Here is an 18,712-nt window from a genome sequence, read left to right as displayed (position 1 = left end):
CTTCGGAGGACAGGGTTGGCCTCCCGCCTTCACCCAGGAGGCAGAGTCGGCTGCCCTGACAGGTGGAAGTCCACTGCTCCCACCATCCTCCTGCTCACGGCTCAGAGGAGCGGCACTCAGGTGTGACGAGTGTTTTTAAACCCGAGAGGAAGGATGAGTTAGGTCAGGAAGGAGAAGCTCCAAAGTCACCTTCTCACCAGGCCAGCAGCAGTGTAGAAGTGCCCACCCATGGTGCCCACCCTTCCTCACCACAGCGTGGGGGGACGTGGTGTAGAGTAGTTAAGAGGGTAGGCTTTGAAGTCAGGAGGACATGGGAACTGCATGCCAACTCTGTCACTTATTAGCTACCCAGCAGGTACCCAACTTCTCTAACCTCAGTTTTCTCATCTGTAAAGTGGAATTAATAACAGACGATCTTACAGGATCATGAACCTTCCCTGAGATACTAATGAAGAGCCCTTAGCACTGTCTGGCACATAATAAGTGATCAAGAAACCAAAGAGGCTGATGGCCTAAGAAATTTCTCAGAATATTCATCCTACTTTTTCAGTGCCCCATCTCTGAAATGCCCCCAAATTCTTGTTGACCTCTAAGAATTTAAGAGAAAATAAAACCTGCCTTCAGGTAGCTTTGATGGGCTGTTGCTGCTCCTGTAACCCTTATCTCCTCCAGAGACACCCTCCTGATGACCCTCATCCTGAGCAGGCTAGACATGGATACCCTCCCCCATGCTACCTTTAGACCTGATCCCTGGAAAATACCTTTTTTTCCAGGCCTGTCTCTTAAGATTAGACAACCTTCTCCCCTGTTCTAGTTGGCCTGTGGGCACATCTGCTAAATACATATCTGGGTCTGAGCCATCTCCCAGTCTTGAATGTGTCCAGCTCTGCAGGCTGGACAATAACAAGCCCTTCCCAGACCCCAGGAGAACTGGGTCCATTCCCTTGACCAGGCCTGATGCCTACTTTTTCTGTGAGGTCAGCCCTGGAGGACAGGGAGACAGAACTAAGAGAGGGTAGAGGCCAGTCCTCAAGGATATTTCAAACCCCAGACAGGGAAGGGTAACAAATGACTCTTATGAAACTCCAAAGTGATCAAAGACAGGGGGAGAAGCAGGTGCCTGAGCCCCAGAGGGGAAATTTACTTCCCTGCTATCAATTCTCAAGTTTTCTGGAGGCCTTCCTGGAGTCTTCACGATGAGCTCATGAGCAATGGCACTGAATCCTCCTGGCAGCTCCCTGGGCAGGGGCAATATCCACCATCTCTCTGAAGGCCTCTCCCCATCTCCCAATCACCCCCACCACGAAAATTCCCTCATCTCTGAGAAGGGGTGTGGCCAGGAAAACATCTGGCCATAACACATCTGCAGGGCACATGCCACTGTTTCATTGCACCAGATGACAACCCAGAAGCTCAAGTGCTACCAAAGATGAGGCAGAGTCAGGATTTGAACCCAGACCCTTTATATTTAAGTTTTGTTCCATGATATGATAAAACTAGTCATTCCAGTAAGTTGTGTACTAAACTCCATCTCTGCCAAAGAAAAATCACAAAACACCCAAATTGTTGTAGTAGTTCTTGTTTAGATCCAAGTGCACGTAGCTAGTGCAGGGGGTTTTGTGTTTGATGTCTCTGTTTTCAGTTTAGCAACGTCCACCATCAGAGTGTGACTTCCTTGATGTCAACCATTGTGCTCAGCTCCACCTTAGGACTGGGAACTTTCTGAAAACAATTCTAATTCCAACTTCACCTCTCAACTGCCTCTGGGGTAGACAGCCGTCTGGCCAGGAGCTTGGAGGCCTCTCTACACGCCCCCCAGTGATAACAAAAGAGCAGACCTGCTCCACCCAGCAGGCTGCAGAGGCTTGGCAAGCTGGCACTTGGAGGCCAGAACCCTGAATCCTTGATTTTACTTTGGAGCTGACGCACGGATAAGAAAAGAGGTTCCCCCTTTAGTAAACCAGGGCCTGAGAGGTCAGGAAGCTGCCCGCTCTCCAGTAGCCCTGCCCCACACCATCCGCATTTCCCATCCCATCCATCTCCTTCTTCTCCTCAGCCTGGCCTTCCTAGCTCCCTGCTCACCCTCCCTTGGAACCAGACTCCTGGCCTTCTCACATTTCTGGACCTGGGGAAAGAACTGGCACTTCAGAGAAGGGAGCCTGAGCCCCAGCTTCCCTCCAGCCACCGGCAGGCACCCACCCAGTCCTGCCAGCCAGAGAGGCAGCTGGGAGCCCACCTCCGGAGAAGCACCGCCAGAGGCTGGAGCAGAACTGCCAAGTTTGCTGTTTGCATTCCCCAGGGTGAGGACCCGGAGATAAGTAATTACATCCTTGGGCAGGAATTAGACCAGAAACTCTAAATTAAGGGCTGGGCAGGGGCCTGAGAAGAACCAGGGGAGGCAGCCTGGAGGAGAGGTGGAAGGAACTCTGCACTCCCAGCCCCACACACAAGGGAAAGACAACATTCCAGCATCAGCAGAAGGGCCGGCAGCTGTCTTGATGCTTGGTGACGGATGGCTCCAAGCACCGGCCTTTAGGAGCTTCCCAACCTCCCTGCAGACCCTGACCCCTGCAGGCCCAGACAGACTGACCCCAGGAGCAAGTCTAGGCTGCGCTATGTTACTGGATATAGCTCTGGCAGGGGGTGGTGACCAGCCCAGGGCACAGCCCCAAGACTCAGTTCACTTGCTCCCAGTTCACCCATCATTCCTGCCTGGGCTGGCTCCCGACAAGTTCCAAATTGGCCCCCACCCAAATACAGGAGCCCATCAAGAACCTCTCGCCTTGGTCCCTAGGAGCTTTTCGGTTCTCTCCCCAGCTTTGGTCCTCCCTAGCAGCGGGGGTCAGTTTCCTGAAGCAGCCCGGTCCCCAAGCCCCACAAAGCCAATCAGACCATCTAGCCCACAGCTACAACCTCCCTCTCTTTCTCTCTCTCTCTCTGTCTCTCTGACACACACACACACACACACACACACACACACTCTTCATGATGGGCAGGGCAGAGGGTCAGCATCTATCTACAGCCTTGCTAGTAACTCCAGCTCAGAGTATAGGCTCAGACAAGCGCCCTCTCCCTGCAGGTCTGTCTGTCTGTCTGTCTGCCCCTGTCTCTGGATGCACTTGGATTGGTCTGGCTCAGTCCCTCTGCGGTCTCTGCTCAGGCTCCCTCCTCTCTCTACCTCTCTTCGGCTTTCAGGCTGTTCTCCTAGGAACTCTCTGCCTCTGTCCTTTGTACTGGGCTGATGGGAAGATGGGCAAGACACTCCCTCCAAGGTCTGTGCAGAGCAAGACACAGTCTACCTCCTTGGTGCTTTCCAGGGCTCTTCCTCTTCCCTGCCCAAGCCAACCTTAGAACCAGGGCAGGGCTGGGTGGGAGTCAGACCTACCAACCCCGGCATGGCTAATGCCAGTTTCCATATTGCTTCATCATGCCACTCTGATGCCCCAAGCTGCACATGCACGATCCCCCATCTCTCTGCATTCGACCGAAGCCAGAATAGGGTCCCTGTGCTTGCCCTACCTGCCTCCCCAAACTGCAGCCATGCCTTTCTCCCCTGGATCTGCGATCGGCACTGCATCAACCCCTCAGCACTTGGATCTACTGCACCCTACCCAGTCACCAAGCTCCGGAGTCCCCGCGCCCCCACCCAGACCCCAGCAATGGCTCTCTCCAGGCCTCGCATGTGCGGAGATGCAACAGAGTGGTCTGGTGGCAAAGTTCTCCTGCTGCTTCCAACGGTTCCGTTTGCCCGCGGCTCCCGGTCTCTCCCACCCGCTCCCGGCTTCACACCGACCCACTCTCCTCGCTCCCCGGCAGTTTCACCCCCACAATCGAAAAACAAGAAAGGAAAGGAAACCTCTCGCGATAAGGATGGGTAAAAAGAGAAGGGGGTGCCCGCACGAGGATCCAGGATGAGGGGAGTCCTCAAGTGAAAAAGAAAAGGATGCAAAGTTCCCCGTTCCCTCGGGTGCGTTCAGCCCCGCGCTGAGCTCGCGCGAACACCCCGGATACGGAGACGCGGCGGCGGCGACCACTCACCTGGGCAAGGCAGCATCTACCCTCGGCTGGGAGGCTCCGAGGCCGGCTCCGCGGGGCGCTCGGGCTCCCCGGCTCGGCCACGCATCCTTCCCCGCCCGAGACAGGCTCGAGCTAAACCTCCGGCTCCGGCGAATGCAGGCAGATGGTGGCCTCCGACGTCCGCGCGGGGAGAGCCCTGAGCGGCTTATTCAGTTATATCCATGGCATTTAGCAAGAAGAAGGGTGGGGGGAGCACAACTTGTTCTCTTCTCTTCCAGGTTTAAGGAAAAAAAAAAAAAAGGAAAGAAAACAGAATTCCTTCCTAGGAAGATGCCCGTAGGATTTTCCGGATCCAAGAACCCCAGGCATTCCCAGGAACCTCGGGCATCATGGAATGTGGGGTGTCTTCAAGTTCAGACGAGCCTGCCGGGGTGTGTGTGTGTGTGACAGTGTGTGTGTGTGTCAGCGAGAAGGAGCCAGGCACTCACACCCACACGCACACACACAAACACACTCCCCCGCACTCCCCGCAAGCACACTGCCCCCCCACGCGTGCACGCACACGCGCGTACTCAGTCTCTCTAGCGCTCACACACACACACACACACACACACACACACACACACACTGTCTCTCTCCCACAGAACGATCACACGCACAGATCCGGAAGGGAGCTGGGCGGGCTGCGGAGGCAGCGCAGGGCCAGCAGCGGAGAAAGCCTACCGGCCGAAGGCGCCCAGGAGCCCGGCGGCCGTGCGCTCCGTCCCCGCCGGGATCGCCGGCTAGGCAGCCCCCAGTGGCGGCCGGCGGAGCTGCAGGAGCCGGGAGCCAGCCTCCCTGCCCACCGCCCGGCCAGCCGCGGAGAGCACCCACTTCCGCACGGACCGACACGGCCAAGGAAACCCTAGGGATTCACGGTCCTGGCCGGGTTGGCGCAGGAATGGTGAAGACAACTGGCGGGACCCGCAGGAACAGGAGGGACTGGCCTGGGGCCGCAGCCCAAGGAAGAGACCGACTGGTGGGCGGCTAGACCCGGAACCCGGAGGGCGGGCTCGGCGGCCGGGTGACGCGGGCAGCCCCTGCGCAAGGCGACCCGGGCGGCCAAGGCTGCGCTGCTGCAGCCGGCGCCGGTGCTGCCGCCTCACGTGCGGCTCGCGCTGTGCAGCCGTCAGCCCGCCGCCTGCCGGAGGAAAACCCGACCGCGCCGGCCAGGAGCCGAGGTTGGGGGCTGGGAGGATCGCGCCCACCCAGCCCTGGAGCCCGGCTCTGAGTCCGCACCCTAGCGAGAGACCTGCGAAAAATCAGCGCCTGGTGCATGCACACTCACTTCGACTTTCCGTGAATATTACAAGAACCCGTGGTGTTTAACAGGATCGCGAATCTTTACAACTCTTAGCTTGTTTGATCTTCTCAGCAACCCCATTTGACATAAGGAGGAAAAAGACTCAGAAGAACAACGCGACTTGCCCAAGGCACGTGGTAGATAGTGGCGTCCCTACTCAAAGCAGATGGTGGGTTTGGAATCAAAAGGCCGGGGTGTGGCCAGGGTCTCTTCATCTTTGATTACCCCCTCTGCCCACTGGGATAATAACAGCCAGTTCCTGGGGAATGCAGGACTGGGCTCTGCCTTCCTGGGTTCCCAGGAAGTGCACCTTTCCCATTGAAGGAGATCCGTTGTCAAGTCCTACTCATGCTCCAGGGGCAGGGAGAATGTCAACATCCATTTCTTCTCTACTGGTGGCCAACATCCCATGCACCTGTCCCAGTTACCCACAGGGAGGCACATGTGGCATGTGGATGAGTCTCTGCAGCACAGCACTGGCTCAGCTGGATTAATGTGTAACCTTAGACACAGTCTCCTGTCTAGGCACATGGGAGGGTGCATAGATGCAGAAGCCCACGCAGCTAATTACCAAGCACTGAGTACCCAGGAAAGCTGCCACACGGGCAGGCTACAGACCCTTGAAGACAAACCTTCCCTGCCAGGATTCTGGAGAGCCTGGGGTGGGGAGAAAGGTGTGGCCAGGAAGAAGCACAAGGTGTAGCAAGGTGGGCTGGCCCTGGGGAGAAGGAAGCTAACTCAGGCAAAGTGAGGCACAGGAAAGGTGGGGAATAGAGGAAGAAAATAAAAATAGGAAGGGAAGGGAGAAGGAAGGGGGAGTTGAGTAGGAGGTCCAGGGAGAAGCTGGAGGGCATGTTGAAGGGAGGAGGAAGGGGAAAGGGAAAAGGAGGGAGAGGTGAGAATGGGAGAGGGTGTTTTCCTCCCTTCTAAACTCCACTATAGAGGTGGAGTCTCCCTGGGGGAGGGGAAAGGAATGGAGATAGGAACTGCAGTCCCAGCTCAAGTCTCTGAATTCCCCCAAGAGTGGGGGCAGCAAGTTAGGATACTTGCATGCTCCACAGTCATCCTTAAGAGGACCAGAATGGAGTGGCAGAAATACAACCAGGCAGCCACCAGAGCAAAAATGGAACTGTTCTGGGAAAGGTTAAAAAAAAAAAATGAGAAGGGGCGGGACACAGGAAAGATGGCCCAATCCCTGCTCCGGAATAAACCCTCATACCCTATCAGAAAGTTTTCCCTGGTCAGAGAAGGAAATGTGGATATTTTTGAAGAGTCAGACCCTGGATCAGGGGTAATTCAGAGACTGGCTCTGCTGAGCACGGGCTAGGAATCAGGTGGCTAGGAAGCTTGCCATGGTTTCGGAAGAAGGGGTGATGTGACAAGTTCCTTCCCCTTAAAGGGTTTGGATATGTGCTTTGTAAGAGCCTTTCCAGTTCTGATGACCCTGGAGCAACCTCGGCATATGGATGGGGGCCCAGATGCATCTTAGGAGGCCAACAGAAAACCAGTGCAGCCGCCATAGGGCAGATAGCATGGAAAATCCCCAGAAAATAATCCACATTTGGATCATGGAAAGGTGAGTGATGGTAGATTTCTTGTTCCCTTGAGCAAGCCCAGAGGGTGGGGTATGGACACTAACATGGCACCTGGCTGCTTGCTCTGGTCACTAACCACAACAGTGAACCAGGGCTTGCTACTAGGTAATACCATGTTTCTGTATGAGACAGGGATGTCACACAGAAGTCATTCTGATGATGGGCATTTGGATTCTCCCCCATTTTCACTCTTCTAATAACCCTGAGATGAACATCTTTGTATTTAAGTCTTTGCCCACATTCTTGTTTCTTTAATCAGCCAAGACCCCCTGAAGTGGAATCACTGTGTTAAGGGTATGATCATTTTGAAGGCTCTTTGAACACACTTCTTTGTTTCGGTTTTAGAGTCAAGGCACTGAAGTGCAGGGTCGATAAATGATTTCCCAGAGAGCGCCCAGCAGGAGCCTAAGGATGTTTCCGCTCACCCTCTTACTGTCTCCGTGGGGTAGAGAATGCCTTGGGTTCCAGGCTGCACGCCAAGGTCACTCTCCATCCTTCAATATGACTCTAAAACTCCAGTGTGAAGAAAGTTCCAGCTCCATGTGCTCCCAGTCCAAACTCACCCTCCTTGAGGCCACCTACTCTCCCGGGCATTCCTCATCAGCCTTACCCTACTGTCGGAAGCCCTGACTCCCTGGCTGTCCCATAAGGACCAGTCCCCTGACACACTTCAGAGCATAGAGCTGACTCCCAATACCTGCTTGCTACCTGGAATCTAATAAGGAGATGGCCTAACAGGGGCTGGAGGTGGAGAGACACTCAGCCTGGGGAGAAGACTGAATTAGCCTGGGTCTACACACCCATAGAAGCACCCCAGTGCAGAGGATGAAGGTGTACTGTGCCCACTAAATACGAGAAAGAGAAGGAATTGTCCTAAAACAAAGTGAAGGCTTCGGGTTAGACAGCAGGATGGAGCCGGGTGCCTGAGGCCATGGAGTTCAAGGATGGTGACCGTTAAGTAAGCCCGTTCCATAAAAGAGGGGTGCAGTTTGTAATCCCAGAAAGCATGTAATGTCATGTACCTCAGTTTTCCTTGGCTCATTGTGGCCTGAAGAGTGGCCATTGGCTAGGAGAATGGGAGCGATCCCAGGACACGGTCTCAGTGGATCTCTATTCCATGGACTGGAAGCTGGGAGCCACTGAATTCTCAGCATCCCCTTCACCTAGCTTCCCCCAGAACCAGCAGCTGCCCTATCTCCAGCTTATCCCATAGGCCTGTAGGATGTGGGCAAATGCATCCCCAGGAAGTAAGACCCAGAACTGGAATATACTTTCTGGACATGAGGATGTGGTCTATAGATTCCACATCCTTCTCAACTGCTCTTTCTTTCCCAAATGCTGGAGTAAGAAGCAGCCAAAATAAATTCCTATTAGTATGCATATGTATTCCCAAATTCCTAACGGAATGACTAACACCACCTACAGCCATTAGTTGTAGATGTTTAGAGTTTGTTTTCTAAATCCAGTTTACTTTTCATCACCCAGCCCTCTGTTTACCTCCTTCCCTCCCCATCCCCAAGCCCTGTGGGCAACCATCTCAGCTTCTTGCCCCAGTGCCAGGTCTGCCTGCCAGTGACTTCCTGATGCACCAAAGATCAGACCATCCTGGGTCCTCATGATCCGTCACCAGAGAAGACTTTACTGAGCATCTTCTATGTAGCACCTAGTGCTTTGCTGAATACTATAGAGGAGAAGATAAGGAAGGAGAAGGCAGAGAGAAAAGACTCGCACTGACACTAGCACCGCGGCTTTCAGTCTATAAAAAGCATCCTCAAATGCTCCCTCATTGGTTTGGCACAATAATTACATGACATAGATCATTGTCCCCATTTAACAAAGACACTGAATCCTGAATAGGTAACATGCCAGCTCTTGAAGCTATGGACTGATGGCCCTGGATTTCAAACCAAGTCATCTGACCCCACATCCCAGGGTCCTTCCTGTGTACGGAGCAGCCTCTCCAATCCCTGCCTTGTGCTACTAGCTGGCCAAGCACCTGATGCAGCCTGGAGTGCAGTAAACATCAGGCAAAGAGAAGGCCAAGGTGACCAGGGCTGGCTTCATAGAAGCTTTCCAGCCCAAAAGACACACACACTGACCGATGCACAGTTAGAACATTCTGGATTTGGGGTGGTATGGTAGAAAAAGCACCAGAAGAACCAGAAACCAGGGGCTCCAGATCCTGGTTTCTTAATATGACCATAGGGGCAACTGTCACTCTCCCTGGACTTCTGTTTCTTCATTCTAAACGAGGCAGTCAAGGCTAAATGATCTCTAAGATCCAATTAGAAGCAATAAAGAAAACAGCCATTCAGAACCGCAGACAACACATGTCATTGTTTCTTGGTGTTCTGTTTCCTACCAAGGAATTCCCAAATCTTAAGGGTGGGGTCGCAGCAGAGAACACTGTGGGCCGACATGAGTGCCTAGGCAAATCTGAAAAGGATCATGACTCCTTGCTCTGCCCAGACACTGGCCACAGCCCAGGCAAATGTCCCAGGGCTTCTCCAGGCCACCCTGAACCCCCACCCCACTCCCCGATAATAACAGTACTAGGACTGTGTACAAGCCACTCTTTCTGCCATGGATGAGAATTAGTTTATTTAATTCTTGTAAAGACTCAACAATGCAGGTCATGTTATTATCCCCATTTTATAGATATAAAAACCAAGATACAGAATGGTGAAGCAACTTGCTAGGTCAAAGGACTGGCAGGTGGCAGAGCCACAGTTCTTACCCTAGCAGCTGTGCTAGAACCGACTGGTTGGGACGTCAATTTGTTTAAGAATTAATAGAAGAAAAATCAGCATCTCCACCCCAAGTGGTCAGAACACGTCATCCTTCTTTCTTACCAGCTCTGGTTCCCTTCCTTTGCCTCTCCCTGCCTCCTTTATGCATTGTTTGGAACATAGAGTCATAAGTGTGTGGTTTGTTTTATAATCCAGTCAACTGTGGAAGCACAGCCATCGTCATTTATGTCCCTGCCTCGGCATCGTTCACCCACGAGATTTATCGCAGGAGGAATTGACTGACTACAAGACTCTTTCCATTCCTTAATCAAGTACGTGGCTTCTCTTTCAAAGGGACTTGGAGAATGGAGCAGGAGCCAACCCATGCCTGGTCCTGAGCAGGACAATAATTCAATTTAATCTAATAAAACTGCCTTTGTGGTTCCACGTGAAAAGTACAGAGAAGGATTAAGGGAAAGATCGGCTGTGGCCCAACCCTACTCACTGGTAGGGCTGGCCAGCCATGTCTCCAAATGACTGCAGTCAAAGAGCAATAGTAAAAATAGAAATATTGGGGGAAATTCTGTATTTCCAGTATAGAAATCAGAATAGAGAAGTCAGACAAGACTTCAAGAAGGGGATGACAGGGAGTTCATAACCCACTTGAATCAAATGTATGAAAGATGATATGTCATGAGCGTTGTAATGTTTTGAACCACCAATTAAAAAAAAAAAGAAGGGGATGACAGGTGAATGACACTTGAAGGGTGGGCAGCACCTGGGTAAAGAAAGAAGTAATAGAGACCAGCGTTGCAGGTAGTAAAGAGGGCTAGGGGCCAGGCAGATAAGTTGGATATTTGGGGTGATGCAGAGTTTTCTGGTGTGACCCAGTCACAGGGCATAAGAAGGCAGGATGGTTAGGAATGTTGGTTCTGGATATGGACTCTCTGGGTTTAAATTCAAGGACCCCCATTTGCAAAGGGAAGTTACTTTAGGAAAGTTATTAAACCTCTCTGTGCCTTCATTTCTTATCAGTAAAGTGGGATAATAATAGTGACTATGTCATGGGAAGATGAGAAGATTCGGTGACCTAAATGACTTTAGGAGTGTGGCACAGTTATTATTCAATTAACTGTGTAGTTATTGTTTTACTATTATTCTTATTAATGGATAGGCTGGGAATTAAGGGTGCAGTAGGTTGACATTTCTCTGAACACAAAGGTAATGTTTCCAGGTCCATTTCCGCAGATAACTCAGAAACATTGCATGGTTTTGAACAGATCAGGGTAGAGATTTGATGGTGAACTGTTGAGGTAAGAGACCGAAGGAAAGGAATACAATTGCTATGGTGTGTCTAAGTATTCTCCAAAGGCCTACACGTTACAGGCTTGTCCCTGGCACATGGTGCTATTGGGAGGTGGTGGACACTTTAAGAGGTGGGGCCTAGTGGGAGGATTTAGATTATTGGGGGATGTCCTCCGCAGGGATTATGGGACAATGGTCTCTTCCTCTTCTTTTGGCTCCCCAGTCCTGAGGCAAACTATTTGGCCTCACTCTGCTGCCATGGTGGGCTGCCTTGCCATAGGCCCCAAAGCAACGACGCCAGACCCTCATGAACTGGAACCTCCAAAACAACAAACTAAAATAAACTTTTTTTTTTCTCTATAAGATGATTGTTGCTGGTATTATAGTGACAGAAAGCTAACTAACATGGCAGTTCTAAATCCATTAGGAGAGTCCTAGTAAGGGGGAAGAGGAGGTCAAAGGCTGTGGCATTAATAACAGAGAGGGATGACAGAAAGAGAGAGAGAGAGAGAGAGAGAGAGAGGGAGGGAGGGAGGGGGAGAGAGAGAGAGAGAGAGAGAGAGAGAGAGAGAACACGGAGGGAACTCAGAGGCAACCAGAGGTGGAGTCGTAACACAAAGGGGGCTTGGGCAGTGGTACTGAAGAATTTCTGAATTTTGATCACTCACATGTCTGAGTCTGAGGCTTAGGAGGGGGCAGTCAAAACCCATTTCAGAACATGAAGTTCACTGCTGGCAGAATGGTTGGTGTCCTTAGGAGGGACAGTGGGACGAGAGGCAGGAAGCAAGTCCCACATTTGACATGTGGAGCCTGAGCGCTTGCGGATGCCGAGGTCCTCTTGTCCAAGATGTAATTTGATAAAGGGTGTGGAAGAGATGATGGGGGTAGACTAAAAGTGAAGGTATGGGAATGGAGGAAATTCCCAGCACAGGAAGGGTAGGGTGAGGGGGAGCTGGGGGTTCGGAACCTATACTTACTTTATTTCATGTACCATCCTCCTCGAGCCCTTGTACACATATGATCTGTGACCTTCCTGCCAAACAGAAATTGGTTGGCCCATTTATGTTAAGGAGATGTGGCTCAACAAGGTTCCAGTCACCCTTTTACGTAGAGAAGCCAGGAGACAGACGAGCCCACCAAGAAATCAAGGCGGGAGAGGGGGCTTAGAACTTTGTTTCCAAATATTCCATGCCAGGACTGACATAGAAAATGATATTTTCATGACACACGAAGAGTAAATAGATTGTTCTTCACCACAAGTGATTGGTCAGACTTGCCTGACTTCACGCAGCCGTACTGAGTACGGAAGGAACTGTTGTCACCGCACAGTGATAAACACAGGTGACATTGAATGTATTTAACAATGGCATAACCTGGACCCCAACCAGTAAGATCAGAAGCCCTTGACCAACCCCAAACATCTTTCTGTCTCATTATTACACGATGAGGAGGTCCATCTTGTGGTTCTAGAACAGGAGCTTGGGCGGCTAGGCAGTGGAGGGGACCACAAAGGGGGCTTGGGCTGCTGTACTGAAGAATTTCTGAATTTTGATCACTCACATGTCTCAATGACATGTCCTGGCCCAGACTGTGACAGATCTGCAGCACGCTTGTGAGCCACAGCACACCAGCTGGACGTCCGGCTCGGAATTGGGTTAAATAATCTACTCAACTTGGCAGAGGAGGAGGTCTGGGGGAGGCGGTAGCTGATAAAGCAGAGCTGTCAGGTTTGGTAATTTGGAGGTCATCAGTGGCCTTTAAGAGAGCAATTTCTGCAGTGTTACGGGTGTGGGAACCAGATTGCTAGTGGTTGGAACCGAGTGGGAGGTGAGGAAGTAGAGGCGGTGAGTGGATAATACTTTTTTGAGAAGTTTAGCTGAGAAAGAAGGGTGGAAGGTGGGACGGCAGCGCAGGAGAAATTTGAGTGAAGGAAAGTGGGGGGTGGGGAACCACTTGGTAGTGAGCCAAAGCCAAGCAGCCACGGGAGAAAGCAAGCAGGAGAGACTGTCCAGGGGGAGGGCGGGAAGGGAACCCTAGAAAGAAGAAGGGCTCCCTCTTTCTCAGACACCAGCAGACATGGACAAAGGGCAAGGAGACCACACTGATATTTTTGAGGTAGAGGGAAGTGAGATATGGGCTGGACTGGATCTTTTTTGGTGGGAGACAGGGATAGAGGAAGTAGAATTTGAGGGGAGCAGAAGGTTTAACAGCCCCTCGGGGATGAGGGTGGCCCTCCACCAGAGGGCCAACACAGATACTCCAGGCGGAAGGGTGGCCTCTGGCTCACATGGCATTTTTGTGGAACTCAGCAAGTGCCAAGGGATCTGCTGTTTGCCAACCTGGGGACAGCAGAAAGAACCAACTGTGTGTGCTGGAGGATTTGGGGACAGTCAGGAGAGTGAGGATGTATGGAGCATGGGTGACCCTACTTGTGAACTCTACTTGTGGGTAGAGTTCGATAACTCAATGCATGTCTACGATGTGTAATGATCAAATCTGGGTAATTAGCATATACATCTCCTTAACCCTCATCATTTCTTCATGTGAGGATACTTTGAAGTCTTCTTTGCTAGTTCTTTATGAAATAGGTAATAAGCCATCGTAAACTATAGTTAGTCATCCTGCTGTGATGTAGGACAGTGGACTTTGTCCCTCCTGTCTCATGGGTCTTTGAGGCCTTCTAATGTGACATTAGAAGGCATGAAGAAGGTGACAGTCATTTCCTGCTTTTCGTAGCTGCAGCACCAGGGTTGTGAGCTCCTAGGGTTCTGCCCAGCATCCACATGCCTGCATCAGGGAGTGCAGGGTCCTGGACTCTGGGTCACAACACTTTCCCATTGTTCTTTCTCTTCCATGGACTCTAGGTGTTGGTGTAATAGTGCCCTTTGTGATTCTCAAAATCCAAACATCAACTTTGATATACGTTCCCTGAATTAAATTCTCCTCTGTCTGAAACACCTAGGGTGATTTCTGTTTTCTGTTTATTTGATGAAGTCCAGGATGTGACCAGGCATCTGGATGGCTGAAGGGGGTGGACCTGGGGGCCTAGGAGCTGGGGCACTGAGGCCAAGTGACCAAGATGGAGAAGGCCGCAGCTTCTGAGTGTGAATCTATGGTGGAGGCCAGAGAGGAAATCTCACACCTTGCCCAGGGTCTAGACTCTCTTGGGCTATTTCCCAAACGTCTCAGTTTTTACTAAACCACAGCATCTTCCTTGTCCTGCACCCTGCTACGTTATCCTCCTTGTACCCTAACTGGTTCCAGTGATTGTAATCAAATGGTGGTAGGTTTTTCACTCATTTCCCTGCCCTTCCTTTCTTTTACTGTTTTCCTTCCTCCCCAGATCCCTAGAAACAGATATTGGCCTCTATTTTTTTAAAGTCCAATTCCTTTCTTTTTCTTTTTTGGGGGAGTGGATGGTCCTGGGGATTGAACTCAGGGGCACTTGACCACGGAGCCACATCCCCAGCCCTATTTTGTATTGTATTTAGAGACAGGGTCTCACTGAGTTGCTTAACGCCTTGCTTTTGCTGAGGCTGGCTTTGAACTCGCAATCCTCCTGCCTCAGCCTCCCAAGCCACTGGGATTACAGGTGTGTGCCACCACGCCTGGCCATCCTATTCCTTCTTACAAGAGTTTCTTGATCTAGAGCTCATGGGTAATTCTACGGGGAGCTCTGACCCACCTGGAAGCATACAGGCAATCTCACACGTATGTGCATTTGTGTGTTTCTTCCTACATATCACACTTTATTCTCTTCATCTTGGGAGTCGTTCAGAGGAGAGGAAAAGAAAATTCACTGATAATAGCTGGGAAACTTATTTTTCTCAAGGTCTCCAACTTTTTCTGTGATCTCAAAGATGTCACTTTTTTTTTTTAAGATGTCACTTTTGCTCCCTGGATCTCAGTTTCTTCAACTGTACAATGGAAACAGTGTTTCGTACCTTTTAGGATTGTCATGGGATTAGACACAGTATAAAAACAGCACAGCAGCCTGCCACAGTTGACTTTTAATAAATGTTAGCTATTGGCATTGGGCTAGAAAGGAGTATGAGTACACCATATTTTATTTGGGAGGTAACCTAGAGCATGTCAGCAGGGAAATGGAAAGTCAAACGTAAAACCAAAAGTAAAGACTCCAATAAAGTGTTACCAAGCAAGTATTGTCAGGTGGGACTCATTCCCAGCAGGGATGCCTGGGAAGCAGGGTGGAGCACACCTGAGTTGTCCCCTAAAGGGCAAGGAACTGCAGTATTTATCCACTGACTTGCCATGTGTCATTGGCTAAAGACTTCCAGGAACATTAACTCTCCAACACACCTGGCTTCCTTGACCAGGAAATAGTCCTCAGGCCTAGGTCTCAGTAGTGATTTGGTTGGATAACAGTGAGCGTTTAAGAGATGGCAGGAGGGCCGTGGCTGTGACTGCTACAGGGGCTAATCTGAAGCCTTCCCTGTTCTCTCAACCAGCTTTGATAGATTTCCTGCTCTATGCCCCATTAGCCATTAGCTTGTCTTTTTGTTGTTGCTCTGTGCTAGTCTAGCAGTACGTATTGTGGGCATGCATTTCTGTTTCTCCAAGAAGACTGGAAGCTTCCTGAAGGCAGGGGTGGATTCTCACCCAGTTCTCTGATGCCAGAATATGATATAATGGCTGGTCCCAATGTGAATATCTGAATCACATGTATAATGAATTGATAGTCCTTAGAGTGACAGTTTGGGATGAATCTGATGACCCCACTCTGCCAGAGGGGTGACACTATTACTCATTCGGAACACGTGGTGGGAGATTTATGTCCCCTCCTGTTTCAGTGGCAGGTGCCTTTATCACAAAGCGTGTATGATTCCTGAATCACTTGCCAAGGGATTCATGTCTCAATATTATAATCTCCAAAGAGATGATATTAGAAATTCATTTTTAAAAAGGAACTGTTTAGGGTGTCAGCACGTTATGATAATTATCTGGGAGGATTTCTCCCTCCTGTTTCTTCTTGAACTGCACTAGTAAGCTCTTTTTCACCTCAATACAAAGAATGGGAAGAATATGGACTATTTATGTGTGGGTCCCCCACCCCCACCCACATCCTCCATCTCCCATCCCCATCTTGCCAACACATGGGGAGCGTACTCTGCTCCCCGGAGCACACGCCTGAATAAGCCTGATTGCTTTCCTGTATTTCTTTATAAAACTTTAAATATTCATCGTGCCATCAAATTAAATGGGATTCTTCGGCTGTCATTCTTTTCAACACACTGAGTTCTTTTCTCTGGTACCTGTCCTTCCACGATTTGAAGCCTCTGGAGACTGGGCATTTATCTAACATTATTCCCTATCAGCTTGGCTCCCAATCAAGAGAGAGGGATGCTAATGAAAACAAGAGAGTGGGCGGGGCTTGTTGCTGAGACTGGGAAATCAGTGGGGAGAGTTGGGGGAGGAAGCAGAGAAAAACCAACAGATTCTCCTAGCTCAGAGGCGCAGATTTGAGGATGAAAGGCCAGATGGGAGAAGACAAGACAGAGGAGGTCAAGGGTGAAATGGAAACCACCCAGTAGGTCTATCTCAGTCTTCCTCCTTCCTTTTTCACCAAGTTCAAGGGCAGAAAAAAAATAACCTGCCCTTCAAGATTTCAATATTCTTGGGCCAGGAACAGGGCGCTGAATTAGATGACATGCTGAAGGCCTTTCTAAGCCCCTCAAGTCATTAAATTTCTTTGTCCGGCAGCAATAGAAGCTTAACAACGAGGAAAGCCCCAATGGGAACCTCTAGGAGAAATTGGGAGGAGGGGTGGAGAATGTGAATATGCAGATCTGGCTGAATATTATATAGCATTGCGTTAAATTTCAATGCATTACATTATATTTTAATCTACTTCCTCTGCCTGTGCGGTCCCTTAGCAAGGGAATCCATCAGCGAGCAGCGGACTAACTGCCAGGGAAGGGGTCACCATCTCAGCACCATAGTAATTTATAATCAGCCTGAAGTTGGATAATGCGTGATAGGGATAAGCCTGCGCGGCAGCGGCGGCGGGATCCGAGTGCCGCAGGGGGCAGGGGGCGGGGCGGGGGCCACTGCAGGCGGGCACTGCAGCAGTCCACCCCGTGGGCCGCCCACCGTCGCGGAACTCACCGCAGTGCGGGACTTGGGAGTTCAGCCAGCTTCAGGCCAGCGTGCTTAAGGAGCACGTGGTGCTGGACAGCGCACCGCGCGCTCTGGGAAGCATTGGGGCGTCGCTGGGGAATAACTTTGTCTGAACCACCAAGATTGTGCAGGCGTTGCGGAGAACCTAGCTGACGTCTTCCCAGCGGGAGTACCAGCTTGTAGTATGGTCCTGGGTAAGGCCCGTCTCTCCAGGTCTCAACCTTTTGGATTTGCAAGCGACGATTTATTCCAGATGCTCCCAAAGGACCTTCCAATCCTAAGAATCAGTTGCTTGTAAATGCATTAGATTCCTGTAGATATAGATTCTCAAACCTGATCATCAGTATCATTGCGGAGGAAAATAAAATGTATATTCCCAGGTATAATTATGGACTTTTGATAGGACTGGGATGGGACTCAGAGAAGGTATAATTTTAGCTTCCATGCTTTTTAGCTCTTCTGCACCAGGCAGGGAAGAGGAGTTTGGAAAATACTGCATTGGAACACCTCTCTGTCTTGATGTTTTGGGCTCTCTACCAAGACTTCCCTGTCCTCACACCCCCTCACCCTCACATCTGCTCAACACCCCCGCCCCAACATCCCTGGGCACCGATGACTTTTTTTTCCCCATAAACTTTTTAAAGAGCTCATTACGTTCCAGGTTGGCCTTCAGTTTCCTCAAAGATAAACAATATATAAGACCAGACAGCTGCTCTCACTGGAGGATCTAGTCTTACGGGGAAGATGGACAGGCAGATGGCTGGTTGCATGTGATACACTGGTAAGTGCCCCAAGAAGCAGCTGAGTACCTTGCAAACAGGGTCCAGTAGGCTTCTGCTATGTGCTTACACAGTAGGGCAGATGCCTGCACCCCACTCCCACCCCGTGGCTTCATGGCTTTCTTACGCAATATCCTTGATGTCACAGACAGCTCTCCATCTGTGTGGTGTGGAGCACACTGCCAAGGAGAACACGCGTCACCCTTCTCATTCATCATGGACCCTCAGGGGACACCTGCCTTGCTGAAAGAGCTTCCTCCATCTATTATTCTGTGTCATAAATCTTCCTTTTAACCCCCCTTTCCTTCTTGGGTTGCTTTTCCCCAAGATTTTCCCTCTCCCCACTTGTCCCCATCTTTTCAGTTTATGAGTCCCCTCCAAACAAAGAAGCTTTCCCTAACTCCATTCCTTGTCCCCAACTTCAGATGCCATCTGTGATGAGGGTGGTGAGCAGCAGCTGCCAGGGAGAGAAGTCCTTGAAGAGATGGAGCTGGATTCCTTGCAGCATGTTGTACGGAGAGTGGGCCGAGGTTTGACTCCCAGGGAATCACACTGGGGCTAGCATGGTGCTGAGGTGGTAGGATCAGCAAAGCAGGCCCTGGGTGAGGAGCAACCTCCCTCCAGTAACTGCAACCAGACTGGCTCGGCACTGACCTCTCGTCCAGCCCAGAGTTCTACACACAAGACGCCTTCATTCCTTTGTAAATACTGAGTCTTTCCATCCTTACTGCTTTATTTTGCTCTCTCTTCTTTACCAACCCACCCCATGGTACCCCACTGCTGCTCTGCTCTTCTCTGTTCTCATGG

The 18,712-nt window shown here is 50.7% G+C and overlaps 1 protein-coding gene across 1 annotated transcript in view; it reads right to left on the bottom strand.

Annotated features, from left to right (window-relative positions):
- The window catches only part of Lrfn2 (leucine rich repeat and fibronectin type III domain containing 2), a 163,714-nt gene extending 159,610 nt beyond the window's left edge, over nt 1-4,104 (bottom strand). Inside the window, exon 1 of the mRNA XM_027943485.3 lies at nt 4,039-4,104. The gene's annotated coding sequence lies outside the window, so the exon portion shown is untranslated. The remainder of the gene's footprint in view (nt 1-4,038) is intronic.
- Nucleotides 4,105-18,712: the final 14,608 nt, after the last annotated feature.

This window comes from Marmota flaviventris, chromosome 6 (genome assembly GCF_047511675.1).
Source record: "Marmota flaviventris isolate mMarFla1 chromosome 6, mMarFla1.hap1, whole genome shotgun sequence".
Lineage (NCBI taxonomy): Eukaryota > Metazoa > Chordata > Mammalia > Rodentia > Sciuridae > Marmota > Marmota flaviventris.
The sequence above is the reverse complement of the archived record's forward strand: the minus strand, read 5'-3'. Positions and strand labels throughout refer to the sequence as shown.